The sequence below is a fragment of the Caretta caretta genome, chromosome 4, assembly GCF_965140235.1.
Source record: "Caretta caretta isolate rCarCar2 chromosome 4, rCarCar1.hap1, whole genome shotgun sequence".
NCBI classification, from domain to species: domain Eukaryota; kingdom Metazoa; phylum Chordata; order Testudines; family Cheloniidae; genus Caretta; species Caretta caretta.
Window position 1 is genome coordinate 53,798,601 of NC_134209.1, and position 14,517 is coordinate 53,813,117.

General features: G+C 37.9%; 1 long non-coding RNA gene across 3 annotated transcripts in view; it reads right to left on the reverse strand.

The window, feature by feature from the left end:
- Positions 1–278: 278 nt before the first annotated feature.
- The window catches only part of LOC125635717 (uncharacterized), a 141,076-nt gene continuing 126,837 nt past the window's right edge, over positions 279–14,517 (reverse strand). For all 3 annotated transcript variants that reach the window (XR_012668076.1, XR_012668074.1, XR_012668075.1), the window contains exons 2-4: positions 10,137–10,227; positions 5,870–6,007; positions 279–3,594 (exon numbers count right to left, since the gene is read on the reverse strand). This is a non-coding gene — a long non-coding RNA (uncharacterized LOC125635717). The remainder of the gene's footprint in view (positions 3,595–5,869; positions 6,008–10,136; positions 10,228–14,517) is intronic.

Genomic DNA, 14,517 nt, shown 5'->3' on the forward strand with positions numbered 1-14,517 from the left:
ATGTTACAGGAGATGATCAACACTTCATAGGATTGGGCCTCTAAAGGTAGTGCTTGCTCAGATTTCCAACTCCTATTCTTATTACAGATGTGCCATTCAAATGAAGGCTCCTATTGTATAGAGGAATTGTCATATTGTAACAGAACATTTCTGCATGGCCAAAGTAATGCTCTAGAGGGTGGTGGAATCCCCATCCAGAAAAACACCCAGTCATTGGTACAAATGAACATATTTTAATATTAGGGTTGAAAGAAAATATCTTTAAACAATTAGCCAAAAGTCATAGAAAAATTGAGTTTTCTGCTTCCATAAGTGTCCAAATTAATTAAATCTTCTACAATTCATACATCAGAGATATATGTATAGATATTAGTGAACAGCAAATCTGTATCGTGTTCAAAGAGAAATATAATGTAATCTTGGTCAAATTACAAAAGACCAAACAACGTTCAAGGTCTACATCCATAATAGTAAGAAGCCAGCCACAATCATAAAAGGGGAGAAAAATGTATCCTCTGTTTCCCTAAATATCTTGTCTAGAATCTAGTCACATAACAGTGAGACTAAGTCCCTTATCTCAACAAGAGAGTGCATAGTATCCAATCAGTTTTTCAGCAGCTTGCTTTGCGTTTTTTGGTGCATGTGGTTTGTTAGCCCTATGACAGAATGTTCAGATTTGGCCCAATGTTTAGATTCTGGTCAACACAGTCAGCAAAGATTAGGGATGATTAGTTCATTTATTGATGTAGAATTGAGGTGTCAAACATCTCTTGGATATTAAGGAAGACTTACAGATGAAAGGCAGTTTAAATAGCAATTGTTCAAGGAAACATGATTTGATAGCAGGCCAAGGATCCACTCTACAAATTCCCAGGTTGATTTGTTTAAGTGAAAATAGGTAGCAAAGTAAGGTATGTGAAGTAAGAAAAATGGCATGAGAGCAAATCAAAAAGATCCTTTCAACAAAGAAGACTAAATGTGTACAACTATTCCAGATGTTCCTTGAGATGAAACAAAACACAGTAATTGTTTCCAGATTGAGGATACAAGATGAAAATGCCTGGGGAAAAGAATTCCTAAGGCACTGAATATATGTGACACCTGTAGGCTCAAGGTTAGGCTGATTGCCTAAGGGAACAGAGAGCTTCCAAACTGTTGATCATTTATCAGATACCTGTAAAACGTTAAAAGAAACCCACAAGTAGGAAAAATAATAAAGAACATTCATGAACCAAATGGAAATGGGCATATCCAATAATTAAACGTAAGGAAGAATTACTAAAATTAATACTTGGATTTACTTTTACCTCCAAGATGATAACAGTATCCTGAGAAGCATTTAACTACACTATGACAGGTTTCAGAGTAGCAGCCATGTTTGTCTGTATCCGCAAAAAGAACAAGAGTACTTGTGGCACCTTAGAGACTCACAAATTTATTTGAGCATAAGCTTTCATGAGCTACAACTCACTTCATTGGATGCATTCAGTGGAAAATACAGTGGGGAGATTTATATACACAGAGAACATGAAACAATGGGTGTAAGGAGAGTGATCAGGTAAGGTGAGCTATTACCAGCAGGAGAGCGGGGAGGGGGGACGGACCTTTTGTAGTGATAATCAAGGTGGGCCATTTCCAGCAGTTGACAAGAACAATTACAATTAATGATTACAGACCTAAAAGTGGCAATTCTTCCATAAAAAAACTTAAAAAACAGACTCCAACGCGCGACTGCTGAATAATGGAATTAATTTGCAAACTGGATACAATTAACTTAAGCTTGAATAAAGACTGGGAGTGGATGGGTCATTACAGAAAGTAGAACTATTTCCCCATGTTTATTCCCCCTCCACCCCAACTGTTCCTCAGACGTTCTTGTCAACTGCTGGAAATGGCCCACCTTGATTATTTTGATGTCTTTGTTTTTAATTCTGAGTCCCACTTGTGACGTCTTGCTCAAGTCAACCAAAACAGTGTGCCAGTGTGTTACCACTATACCTCAGTGTGAGTGAACTGTGCTGCTGCTAAACTATTTGTCAGCGCCCTGGCATACCAGCTTGTCTGCCTTGCCAGCTGATTCTTCAGGACTATGCCAGTCCAAACTTTGCCTTACAGGTAACAGTGAACCTTATTTCCCAAGTTCCCCAGAGAAGTCTTCCTGCAGTCTCCAGTCCCTCTCACTGGACACTCACAGAAGTTATTAAGTTCACTGCCTCCAAAGAGACAGAGCAGACAATAGTCTATTAGGTTAGCTGAAGACTTACACTTCACTTCAATATAACAGCACTGAGAATTTTTTTTATTACAAAACTAATAAGTTTAACAAGGAACATAGGTTTGAGTGATTTCAAGTAAGAGTAAGAGACATTGAAAGGTTACCAACACACTTTCTAGTGACTAAAACCTAACTTCAGGAAGTAACAATCTTTGTCTAAGAAGGTTTTCCACCTACAGTCAGTTCCCAGTGGCTTCAGCCCTCTTGGTTGAAGGATCCAGCTTTCTCAGATTTCAAGTGCTCTGACCTGCTGTGTCCCTCAGGTGATGGATGCCAAAATAGTTTTCTGTTTCTGCTTATATTTTCCAAAGTCCATCTGTTTCAAAAGCCAGGAAAGCTTCCTGGGGGTAACAGCCTCCACCCCCATCATGATCATTAAGTGTTTATTTCTTCCACTTAATAGCTTGAGGGCTTTGTCTACATTCTGTGTAAATGTACTGTGTAAATGTTCCATTGTTTCTGGTCTTGCCTTGCTCAGTTTATGTTGGAGACAAAGTCAATCAGGCAAAACAACACTCCTTGGTTTAGGACAGCTGGGCTTATGCACTGCATGCCAAACACCTTTTAAAAACATATTTCCAGCACACATTTATAATTTTTTATATACTGCCCATACATACATCATGCAGTATCAATGACCAGCGTGTTTACATACAATACCTTACTTTTTAGATACAGATTATGACAACAGTGAGTTGGGGCAATGAGTGTGTCAGGCATGATGTGAGTCACAGTATAGTGTGCTCTTCGCCATCTGGCACTGAGGCGTTCTCTGGGTCACACCTTTCATAGGGTCAAAGTATACTAACTCCTTTAATAGTCTAGTACCCTCTATGTATTTGTTCTTTTAGAAAGTTCTGACTAAAACAAGTGAATATTATTTTCCTTTGAAAAACTCATTGTCCTGTTCTATAGATAGGAAACTAGTATCCTAACTAATGTCAAGGCTTCTGAACCATGGTGGAAGACTGGAATTCTGACTGCACTCCAGCGGTGGAGAGTAGCAACTCCAACGTAGGAGGCATGTTAGAATGGTAAGGGGAAATGGTGCAGTTGCCTTCAATGGTATCATGCAGATTAACATCAGCTGAAGATCTGACTCAAGTCCAGGTGATGCACTGATGGAAATTCATCCTTTTTCTTCTTTCATCCAAAAGTACAGTCTTGCTTGCCAACAATGATTGGGATGGGTGGGGCAGAGGCAGGCAAAGGGACTTCAGCATTACTATTAAAACTTTGGTAGACCTTTGGTCAGCTCACTAAGAACTGCCAGGCCCCAGCTAAGGAGGTACCACTTGCAAGGGGTTCCAACATTGCACCTGTGGATGATTGAAATGGAGATAACACCACAGTAAGTTACTAAACAAAAATTTCTCTGCCTTTCACAATGCCTAGTCAGTGATCATTGGATTAATTTTACTGATACTAGTTGCTTTTCTTGCTACACCTTTCTCTTCCGGCCCCCTGGCCTGACAGTTACACCAACATAAAGTCCCTTAGTCTTCCTCACACTCAGTCTCTCCAAGCCAAATTTTGCCCTACATCATGCCTGTTTAATCCAATTTATTTCCTCAGTGGACCAAATTTAGAGATAATAGGTGAAATATTGGTTCCACTGAGGTCAATGGCAACATTCCCATTAACTTAAATGGGGCCAGGAATGTTTACATAGTGGGGTATAAAGTGCATGCAAGTAAGTGGATGTGAGTCAAATAAAGTAAGTATAAGGAAATCCAAGGGATTCTAAATTTGTGTAACATAAAAACTCAGAGGTCAGGAAGAAGGGGCTAAAAGTAGATCCCTATTGTCATTACACATGCTAATGAGAGCTGGGAAAACTGTTGCAGTGAAATATAAAATGAGGAGTTTATGGTTTTCTGTTGAAATCATATAAAAACAGAATATTTCTTTAGCAGGAAATTAAAACAGTGCAGAATTAATTTCCTATTCCAAATCAGAACAATAAATTGCAGGGTGCCATTTTCAAGAGTACCTAACTGACTTAGCGGTTTAAGTCTCATTTTCAGAAAAGGTGCGTAGGCATAAGTTAATGAGTTTTAGGAACCAAAGCTCCCAAATAAGTTTTGAAAATAGGACTTTCGCTACTAAGTCACTTACAGCCAGATTTTCAAAGGTATGCATGCACTTATGTATGATAAGTGATTTGCAAAATCCCACTAGGCAACTACACACCTAACTTCCATTACAATGTCTTTAAAAATCTGCGCCTTGCTGCACTTTCAATAATCTTACTCAAAATATCATTTTTCCAAAGACAGGTAATTTCTGAAAAGTTTCAAATTAAAAATATTAAAATGGAAAATTTCAATATTTTCAATCAAAAGTGTACTATTCAACATGTCAATCTGATTTTTTTTCCTAACACTCCTGATTAGAAAAGCCTAAATTTTTGTTGAAATTGACATTTTAAACACATTTTTCTGTGAGAACTTTTTCACTCAATTCATTTCAACCAGGTCTATTGCTGATAAAGTTTACAGGTGACACAAAACTTGGTGAACTGGTTAATAATTATAAAGTCAGGTTAATTCTTCAGAATAATCTAGATCCTTTGTGTTTCATGTACAAAATCCTGGGTAATAATACGAGAGGGCTCCATATTCCTATATCTAAGCTCTTTATTAAGAGATGCTGCAACTATAGCTAGCATTCAAGTCACGTACACACAAACTGGCTTACTGGTGACTTCTTTAAATTCTTCCTATCTTCAACCTGTGCTCCTCCCTGCACATTCCATACAGGATGCTACAGTTTGGTAAGCTGGCCGCATCTGAGCAATGTGCAATTTAATACTGTCAAATACAAGGTCATACATATAGAAATAAAAATATAGGTCACACTTACAGGAGCAGGGACTCTACTTTGGAAAGCAAAAACTCTGATAAGAACTTGGGTCAGTGTGGCTTACCAATTGAACATGAGCTTCTAGGGCAATGATCTGCTAATGCAACTGTTGGACATAAAAGTAGGCAAATATCCAGTAGGAATAGGGAGATGGTATTACCTTTGTATATCGTATTAGTCAGACCATTAATGGTTTATTGTGTCCAGTTAGGATGCCCACACTTTTAAAAAGATGTGGACAACTTGGAAAGCAGCTATAAGAATGACTCAAGGTTTGGCAAACTGCCTTACAGTGAAATTTAAGCAGCTCTATCTATTTAGCCTATCCAAGAGATAGCAGAGATGACTTGGTCATGGTATATAAGTACTTGTAAGGAGAGAAATTTTCTGAGAGTAAAGAGCTCTGTAATCTGACAGACAAAGGCATATTCTGATCCAATACTGGGAGCTGAAGCTTCAAAAATTCAGGCTAGAAACAGGGCACAAAAGAGAGGGTAATTAAGTGTTGGAAGAATTTACCAAGGGATATGGTCTTGAAGTGTTTAAATTACATTTGGATTGCTTTCTAAAAGATATTCTGTAACTCAATCACAAGACAAAGACATGACAAATTATTGTGTGACATTCTATGGTCTGTGTTATACCTGTCAGGTTAGATGATTGTAAAATAGTCCCTTCTGCCCTTAATCTATGAATCAAAGAAAACTATCAGTCTTCACATGGTCTTACCTGTAACACCATTTCCTGAAAAAGCCACCTTCTATAGCTGATATTTAGTTGAATGTCAGCCAGGAACATCAAACTGTCATTGTGGGTAAATTGTGATTCACTGGAAATTATGTGCTCAAAGGGGTGGCAAAAGCCAGGCTAAAAGTAACAAAGCAATGACATTTATGTAGTACTTGCTATTTTCAAACAGTATTTAATTAACCCCACCATGAAGTGGGTTATTTCCCCCCATTTTATAGATGGTGATGGAGGGGTGAAAGACATAGGCAAGTTAAATGACTCATCTACTACTACAAAGCATGTCAGGAGAAGATCCAAAATTAATCATGCATTTCCAACTACTAGACACATATTTAACACTTTAATCCATTTGCTTCTCAAAATCCCTGTCCTTTCAATTGATCAGTGTATGGATGAAATACTTTCATCGCTATTTGATACCATAATCTTCCTAAAGCTATCCATAATATTATTTAATAAAATACATAATTAACAATGGGTAATATGAACATTTTATACTGTAACTAGTATTGCACAATATTAATGTACATATTTCTATCTATTATTGTCAAAATATTAATAATCTGTTCCTTTCTCTTTTCCTATCACTCTTTTACAAGCTACCTGTCTTCCTGGATTTACCTCTTAGGATAGGGATAACACCCTCACTCCTTTCTCCCATGCATCTATTCAGAAAGGTTAAATTTCAAACTAAGGATGGTTTGCAGTCAGTCTTTATATATTATTTTTCCTTCACACGGCTAACAGCTCAATCAAGCTCCTGAGGAAGTTAATGGAAAGACACCCACTGACTTCAATTGAAAGTGGAGTTTGCACCATTTCATCTGCATTTTCTTCTGCCAAATCACTGCATCTTGTGGCTGAGTAAAAAAGGAAGCAAATATGTCTCATTTTAGAAGGATTTAGAGAGGAAACTCCTGGATTTTCCTGCAATGATTTTCACAATAAAAGTGAAAACTTGAATATAATTCATCACAACAACTAGTGACCCACTTTTGATCCATTCTTCACTGTATTTCAGATTTTTGACAAGTGATAACATTGGCCTCAATTTGATCTGACTTATACTACTTTTGCAATAGTGTAATTCCCTTGACTTTATGGCATAACTTCTGATTTATACCAGTTTCAGTGAGAGCAGAATCAGGCCCAGAAGCCTACTTATTTTTCCACAAAAGTAATAAGCATGAATCATTACTTATTCCATGCTCCATGATGTGTGAGCACCTAACTGAGAGAAGAATCAGGCTCTTCATTTTTGAAGATAAAATTTATTATCAAACATAAAATACAGCTAGTAGCTCAAATGCAGTTTAAATTAGAGCTACTGGGGAAAAAAATCTGTTACCAAGATATATTGTACTAGCCGGGGTTGCTTGAAAGTACAGTAAGTGGAAAATTATCTCTATGGCTGAGACAGAAGGAAAAGAGAGATCTTGGAGGAATGAGAAAAATGTGGATGGATATATGAAATTATTTATCTAGTTAATTATTACATATTTTAATTCACTTAGCCAGTGAAATTAATGACCCTGTTTTAAATAATTAAATGGATAATGTCATTAAACGAGTAGTTTAATTGAAACCTACAAACCCAAATGTCAAATGCTGATATTGATTCATGGTATAAATAAGAGTTCAAAGCCCAGAGAGGGTTTCCAATAGCCCTGCTTCCAAACTGGTTGCTACATTGTTTCATGTTAAAGATACTAATGAATGTCATTCTTCTCCCCTTACTCTCTGCAGAAGTCATTATTAACACACCTCCTTCCATTCTTTTCTGGAGTCCCCAAGTGGGTCTGCATTTGCTTTCTGAAAAGTAATTCAGTAGTGCTGCACAGCTACAGAAGAGCAACAAGAAAAAAAAAAAGTCGACGGTAGCCCAAAGTGAAGAGGAAGCTTTGGAGATTGAAAAAGTTTTCCAAGACATATCAGTATTGCTAGCTACATAGGCTTTAAGGTCAGATAGGACTATTATGATGATTTAGTCTGACCTCCTGTAGAATTTCATCCAATAATTTCTGCATCAAACCCAATAACGTTTGGTTAAACTAGGGCAGGGGTAAAATTTTCGAAAGGTTCCAAGTGACTTGAGATCCTAAGTCCCATTTTCTAAAGGCTCTTAGGTGCATAACTAAGAATCTAACAATGCAGATAAGCACATAGTCAGATTTTCAAAAGCAATTATGCACCAGCTCCCATTGATTTAATTGCTTTCAATGAGAGGCAGTATTGCCTGAAGGTTAGAGCACTGGACTGGGACTCGGAAGACCTGGCTTGTACTCCTGATTGTTCTACTAGCCTGAAGGCTAACTTGGGGCAAGTCACTTCACCTCTCTGCACTTCAGTTTTCCCATCTCTAATAAGAGAATAAGGATACTGACCTCCTTTGTAAAGCACTTTGAGGTCTACTGATGATATGTGCTATGTAAGAACTTATTATTATTAAGAGGTCATTATTTGCCAACAGTTATCACAAAGTCATACCAGAGTTGCCACAATCTCCACTTATGCCTCATATAATGAATAATTGCTGTTCATCATGTACCACTGTGTAACTCTGATAAATGTTAACATTTTCATGGTGATTATTTATTATTGCTTTATTGTTATTATTAGGGCATTCTTAAATATTGCAGATATCCTTGTTACTATCATGGCAAAACTGAAGCTATTCTACTTCTGTTCACTGAACTACTTCAGAAAAAAATGTTTATTAGTGCCCTCCCACTCAACCAAAGCACAGGGTTTTCTGAAGACATCTTAATGCATGTCTTGTTGACAGATAAAAATGTACACAACTTGTTTTAATTTTATCCCATGTATTATCATTTGAATCAAGATAAATGACTTATCACACGGGGCTAAGAAGTGCTACTTCAGTCAAAACAAATAATGATACTACATGTACTGAACTCTAACACACATTTGATCTTTGTTTATTCAAACATCCCCACTCCTTCCTGGCTTGGTTTTCCTATGTACCACCTAACCACATATCCAGTCTTAACTTCTTCACCCCTCCATCATTTTGTCAAGGCTGACCCCTTATCTATCTCCTCAGCACTATGTGTTAAGTTCATACTCATCTCTAGCTCAGCTGTCTGTCATGAAATCACAGAAATGTAGGCTAGAAGGGACCTTACGAGGGTCATCTAGCTCAACCTCCCCCCCTCCCCCCCCCCCGCATAGGCAGGACCGTGTATACCTAGACCATCCCTGACAGGTATTTGTCTAATCTCTTTTTATACAATCCCCATCACTGAAGATTTTTTTAACCTCCCTTCCAAATTCTTAACTTCCAGTGCTTAACTATCCTTATAGTTAGAAAGTTTTTCCTAATATCAAACCTAAGTCTCCCTTGAAACAGTTCAAGCTAATTACTATTTGTTCTACCATCAATTGATCATCCTCCTCTTTATAACAGTCCTTTACATATTTGAAGACTTATCAGGTCCCCTCAGTCTTGTTTTCTCAAAATTAAATATGTCATCCTTTATGTTGCTCTCCTCTGCTCTCTCACCAATTTGTCCACATCTTTCTTGAAGTGTGAAGCCCAGCACTAGACACAATACTTCAGCTGGGGCCTCACCGGTGCCAGTTAGAGTGGGACAATTACCACCAGTGTCCTACATACAATATTCCTGTGAATACATCTGAGAATATTAGCCTTTTCCACAACTGCATCACATTGTTGAATCATATTCAAATGTATTGTGCCTGTAAGTTTATATTTTAAAAATGCAGGGGAGGAACTTCAAATTTAGTTATCTTGGGAAGCAGGATGGGGAAGTACTGCTCATGAGACATTGCTGAGAGACCTATCCTGGCAATGGTTTCAGAGCCACTTGCTCTCTGAGCTGTGGAGATATGTATCCAGGTATGTCTATGTAATGTCCTCAGAGGATTCTATCTAGATTTTTAAACAGGACTTGGAACAACTGCCAAAGAAATATTCCCAGATTTTACACTCATGCCAGTGCATGCTTGGAAGGATCTTTGAGTAGTCTGAGTCTTTAGTTACAACTTCCCCTGGAGAGCAGACATGGTAGCAGTGTTGATTGCCATTTCTCAATAACAAATATGGATTTAAAGAGCTCCCAGCAAACTGGTACATAAAAGGTCTGGTGTGCAGATGTTCTGTTTATTCACCAATTTGGAGTGAGACTTGTACATTTTAAATTATGTCTCTAATGTTGATGTGAAGGATTCTGGATTGAGTTTCAGTGAGACACTGAAAACCTACCTTCACAGATGTTCCAAAAATGTCATTCAGTTAATAGTCCCAGCTTGAGGTCCTTCTTCTCCTGCCTCCCTCTGACTCTTCTGCAACACAACTAAATCAGAGACAAGACACAAATTCTCCATTCAGCGAGAACTTTCCAAAGTGAATTCAACTTGCCAACCCTAGTCCTTCAAAAACAAGCATATGAGCAGTCCTAGTAATTATGCATTTACATTTTCCCACGACCCAGGCATACATTTCAGCTATCTTACATGCCCCAATATAATGGATTTGAACCCATAAAAAGTCTTTGGGCATTCACATAAGATACCTAAGTGTCCAATTATTCAATTTACATGCACAGTTATTTTTCTATGCAATTCAGTCCTGGAGCACCCAAAAACAAAAGTGACCATAACTGCAGGCTTCAAAACTTGTACATTAGAAAATTAGTTAGTTTTGAAAACTGGGCACTTTCGGTAATATAGCCCATAACATTAAAAATTTAGAAGTCCTCCCTGTAGACAGGCAGGAAGGTGAAGTGCTACAGCCAAGATGTCAAGAAAGAGTAATAAAGGGTGAGCCCTAGTCCAGTGGATGAGCACAAAACTAGAGCCAGAAGACCTGTGTTCTCCTACCAGTTCTAACTGTCTTATTGTTGGAACGCAGGAAATGTCTTCAGCTCTGTGCCTTAGTTTCCCACCTAAAAAACATTTAGAATGGGATCTTAGTAATTGATTATTGCATGATGATATTGTTTATTGCTTTTATTTCCCCAAAACTCCATAGCATCTCTAGCTCACAAGAGCAACCCCTATGACAACAAGAAAGAGGCAGAGCCCTCAGATAACAGTAATAAGCAAGGGGAGATCCTGCCAGAAAATGTTTGTTTGTGTTACGACTATATTTCTAAATGTGCAGTCTGACTATACAGTAGTTCTTTTTTTAAAAGTGTGTGTCCTTTTTAAACTGTAATATGTTCATTAGTTTTTTCTGTATTATACAGTAGTCTTCACTGCTGGGGCTGCAGCACTGAAATGTAATAATATCATTGGCTGAAGACTCTGGAGGATTCTGTGGTCTGTCATTCTCTGTGTGGCTCTCCAGCTGAGAGCATTGCTCTTCATTATAGCATTTCTTTTCAGCAGTATCATTTCCCCCTCCTCATTCAGTAAACAACAGTCCCCAATTGGTCAGACAGCTGTAGATAAAATACCAGATAAGAAAAATGTAATAAACTGTTTCTCCCTGCCACAAATATACACTTTCAAAAGCGGCCACTTTGGCCAGCAAAGACAACAGACAACAAATTCAACAGACAACAAATTCTTTACCCATCCCATAGATTGAGATAGTTAAACTCTCTAGATCAGTATTTCTCAACCTTTTCGATACCAGTGGCTGGCTTGCTGCCTTCCTAAACTGTGTCGGGGACATCTCAGGGACCAGCACCATCCATGGACCAGTCGTTGAGAAATTTTGCTCTATCTGATGTTTGTTTATCCTCGTGTTTGTAATAAAAGCTACTCCTTCCCTAACTGAAGTCTGTTTAAACATTAAAAGCTAAACCAAAGACTCCCCCTTTCCTCACAGTTAAAAATCTTAGCTACTTATATGGCACCTATTATTGTACCATCTGAATGCTTCACAATCTTTAATGTACTTACCCTCATAACATGTCGAGAGGCAAGGAAAGTTATATTATCCCCAGTTTACAGATGGGGAACAGAAAGACTAAGTGAATTGCCCATCATCATACAGAAAGTCTGTGACAGAATAAGGACTTGAACATGGGTCTACAACTACCTTGGCTGCTCCACTAACTACTGAAGCTTGCCCACTAAGCTTTGCTTCCTCACCCCCCTCAGTTACTAAGACCTGCCTCATGCCAGTTAGGCATCCCTTGTCATTGGTACTGAGCCACATTATCTCACCTGGAGCTCCAAAAGAATTCTGCCATCTGCCACTACACTCTTTCAGAAAGTGCAACATATTCCACCTGGTATCCTCAGCCTGCTCTGCCAAACTAGCCCTAAACTAACAATTTTCATCTCCTGAACACTTTACACTGCAGTAAATTCAGAATAGCTCATCTGACTTCTGTGAAATTACTCTGGGTTTTCATTTACATAACTACTATCACAATCTGGCCCCTTATTTCCTTTAACAATCCAATTTACACTATACTTATCTATCTTTCCTACTCTATATAATATGTTTAGTGATTTATCTTCCCAGAGTCAATGGAGTTTAGTCTACTGAGCCCAAGAGCAGAATTTTGACTTGTATTGTTTCTCTATCGGTCTTCTCACAGATCCTAAATACCACCTGTGAAACTGAACTTCCAAGAATAGGGTTTCACAGTCTCCAGATTCAATTGTAAAGATGGTTCACAATTCTTAGTCTGAGTCAGATTGATTGGAAACTCACTTCTCTAATTGAAAGAGTGAGATGATCCAGGCTGTAGGACATGGGATTTCTTTCTTGCCTCTCTAGGATGATACAGGTCCCATCTCATGGAGAGACATAATTCCAAAAAGTACTATCATCTCTCAGATGTTACATTCTTAGAGCAGAGTGGGAATATTTTATAGAGCTGGCTCATAAAATGAGTTAGGAATAATTTGTTTGGCTGCCACAGGTTACCTCTGCTGTGGTCCTCTGTGAGAAGAACTTTCCTACTCCTGTATTATGAGAGTACTGATAATGGCAGACTTGTCCCCAGCTAGCATTATGGTCATGAATCCAATGAACTCCTGGAGCTGCCCAAACCTCCACTGTCTCCACACATCTCTTTCTAAGATCCAAAAACTTTGGAAGTAGTACTTTCCTGGATACAAATTAATAAATCATTTGTTCTAGGGGTTTTTGTTTGTTTGTTTGTTTTAATATTTGCACATGGTCTTTAAATAAGTGCAGTAAAATACTTGACATATTGGAATATCATAAGATTTTGGCAGATTACCTAACAAGACATACTAGGCATGCTGATTTCCCAGCACAATTTATACCATCTCAGATTTATTCACAATTATTATTTGCTATTCATTTGGATTTAGAATATTTATTTCACAGGAAATGGCTGGTGGGATTTTTTTCTTTCTCTTCTGGAGTTGTTTTTCCCTTTCACTAAAACATTAAATTTGATATTTTGAATTGAATAAAATAAAGATGAGTGAATACATAGGGGGTATATCTGAGCTAATGCAGTGGCTAGTAAGCCTTCACTTGTTCTTCCTTATGGCCCTGATCCCACAATAGCTTTTGATTGTGCTTATCTTCACTTGCTGTAAGTTTCACTGAAGTTGGGGGACAGCTTACAGTATGGAAAGTTAAGCATGTGCATAAATCTTTGCACGATGGAGGCCTTTGTTTTCCATTTATCAAAACCTTCTCACACCCTCTTCTCTGCCAGCGATGCTGCCCTTGAACATCCACCTGCCAACTTCTCTCACAAACATCAGCTTCTCCCACAAACATCTACAAGTTTTCTATCCTGCAGGCCCTTATGCATATAGCATCCTTCTTGAAGAAATCAATGAGGCCAACTCATCCTCTCTTCCTTCAAATTGGAGGAGGGCTCAAATCCTGTGTCAAAACCCCATTTATTGTGATACCTACAAGAAGTTAGCCAACTAATGACTACTATTGATTTATGCAGGGAATATTGCAAAAAACTTGTAAATAACTCAGAATCATGAAGTCATGCAAGTGGCTAATCTTTATAACTGATCTTACCTAAACCCTTGCCTTCCTTCTATTGTATGTCACACTCACTTGTTGTAAGCTTTTCAAGGCAGAGATCACATCTTCCTATGGGCTTGTACCGTGTTTTGCCCAAGCCTGTTTGATGACTCATAGTACAATATAAACAACAACAACAATTATTATCTGGTACAGTTCAAGCATGGAGAAATCTGTGTTAAAAATCCTTTCCTAAGTAGCACCTTGCCCCAAGCAGCCATTCCATAACAGCACCAAGCATTTTACACTGTGACATTATCTGTTTTACCCATCCAAAGCAACCAGAGACCATTCACAACTGGTCCCAGAAGAAACAGCTGAACTACTTAAATAGTCATAAGGCCAACATGGTATAGACTGCACCCAGACTGTTTTTTTTCCGTAGAAGACACTTCACTTTACAGAGATCTGCTCTAAGTTTTTATAATGAAACACCAGACAGCAGTTAAATATAATACACTTTACTTACGTATGTCACCTGTGCCTAGGATAACTGTCAATCAGATCAGTGTTTCAGCTACAAATGGCCTTCTATCTTGTCAATAAAAAAAAGACACTTAATATGAAGTATTTGAAATTGAAATGATTTATAATAAATAAATGTTCTATAAACAAAAACTTTTAACTAGTCAATATGATTTCATCTTGTATGAGATTC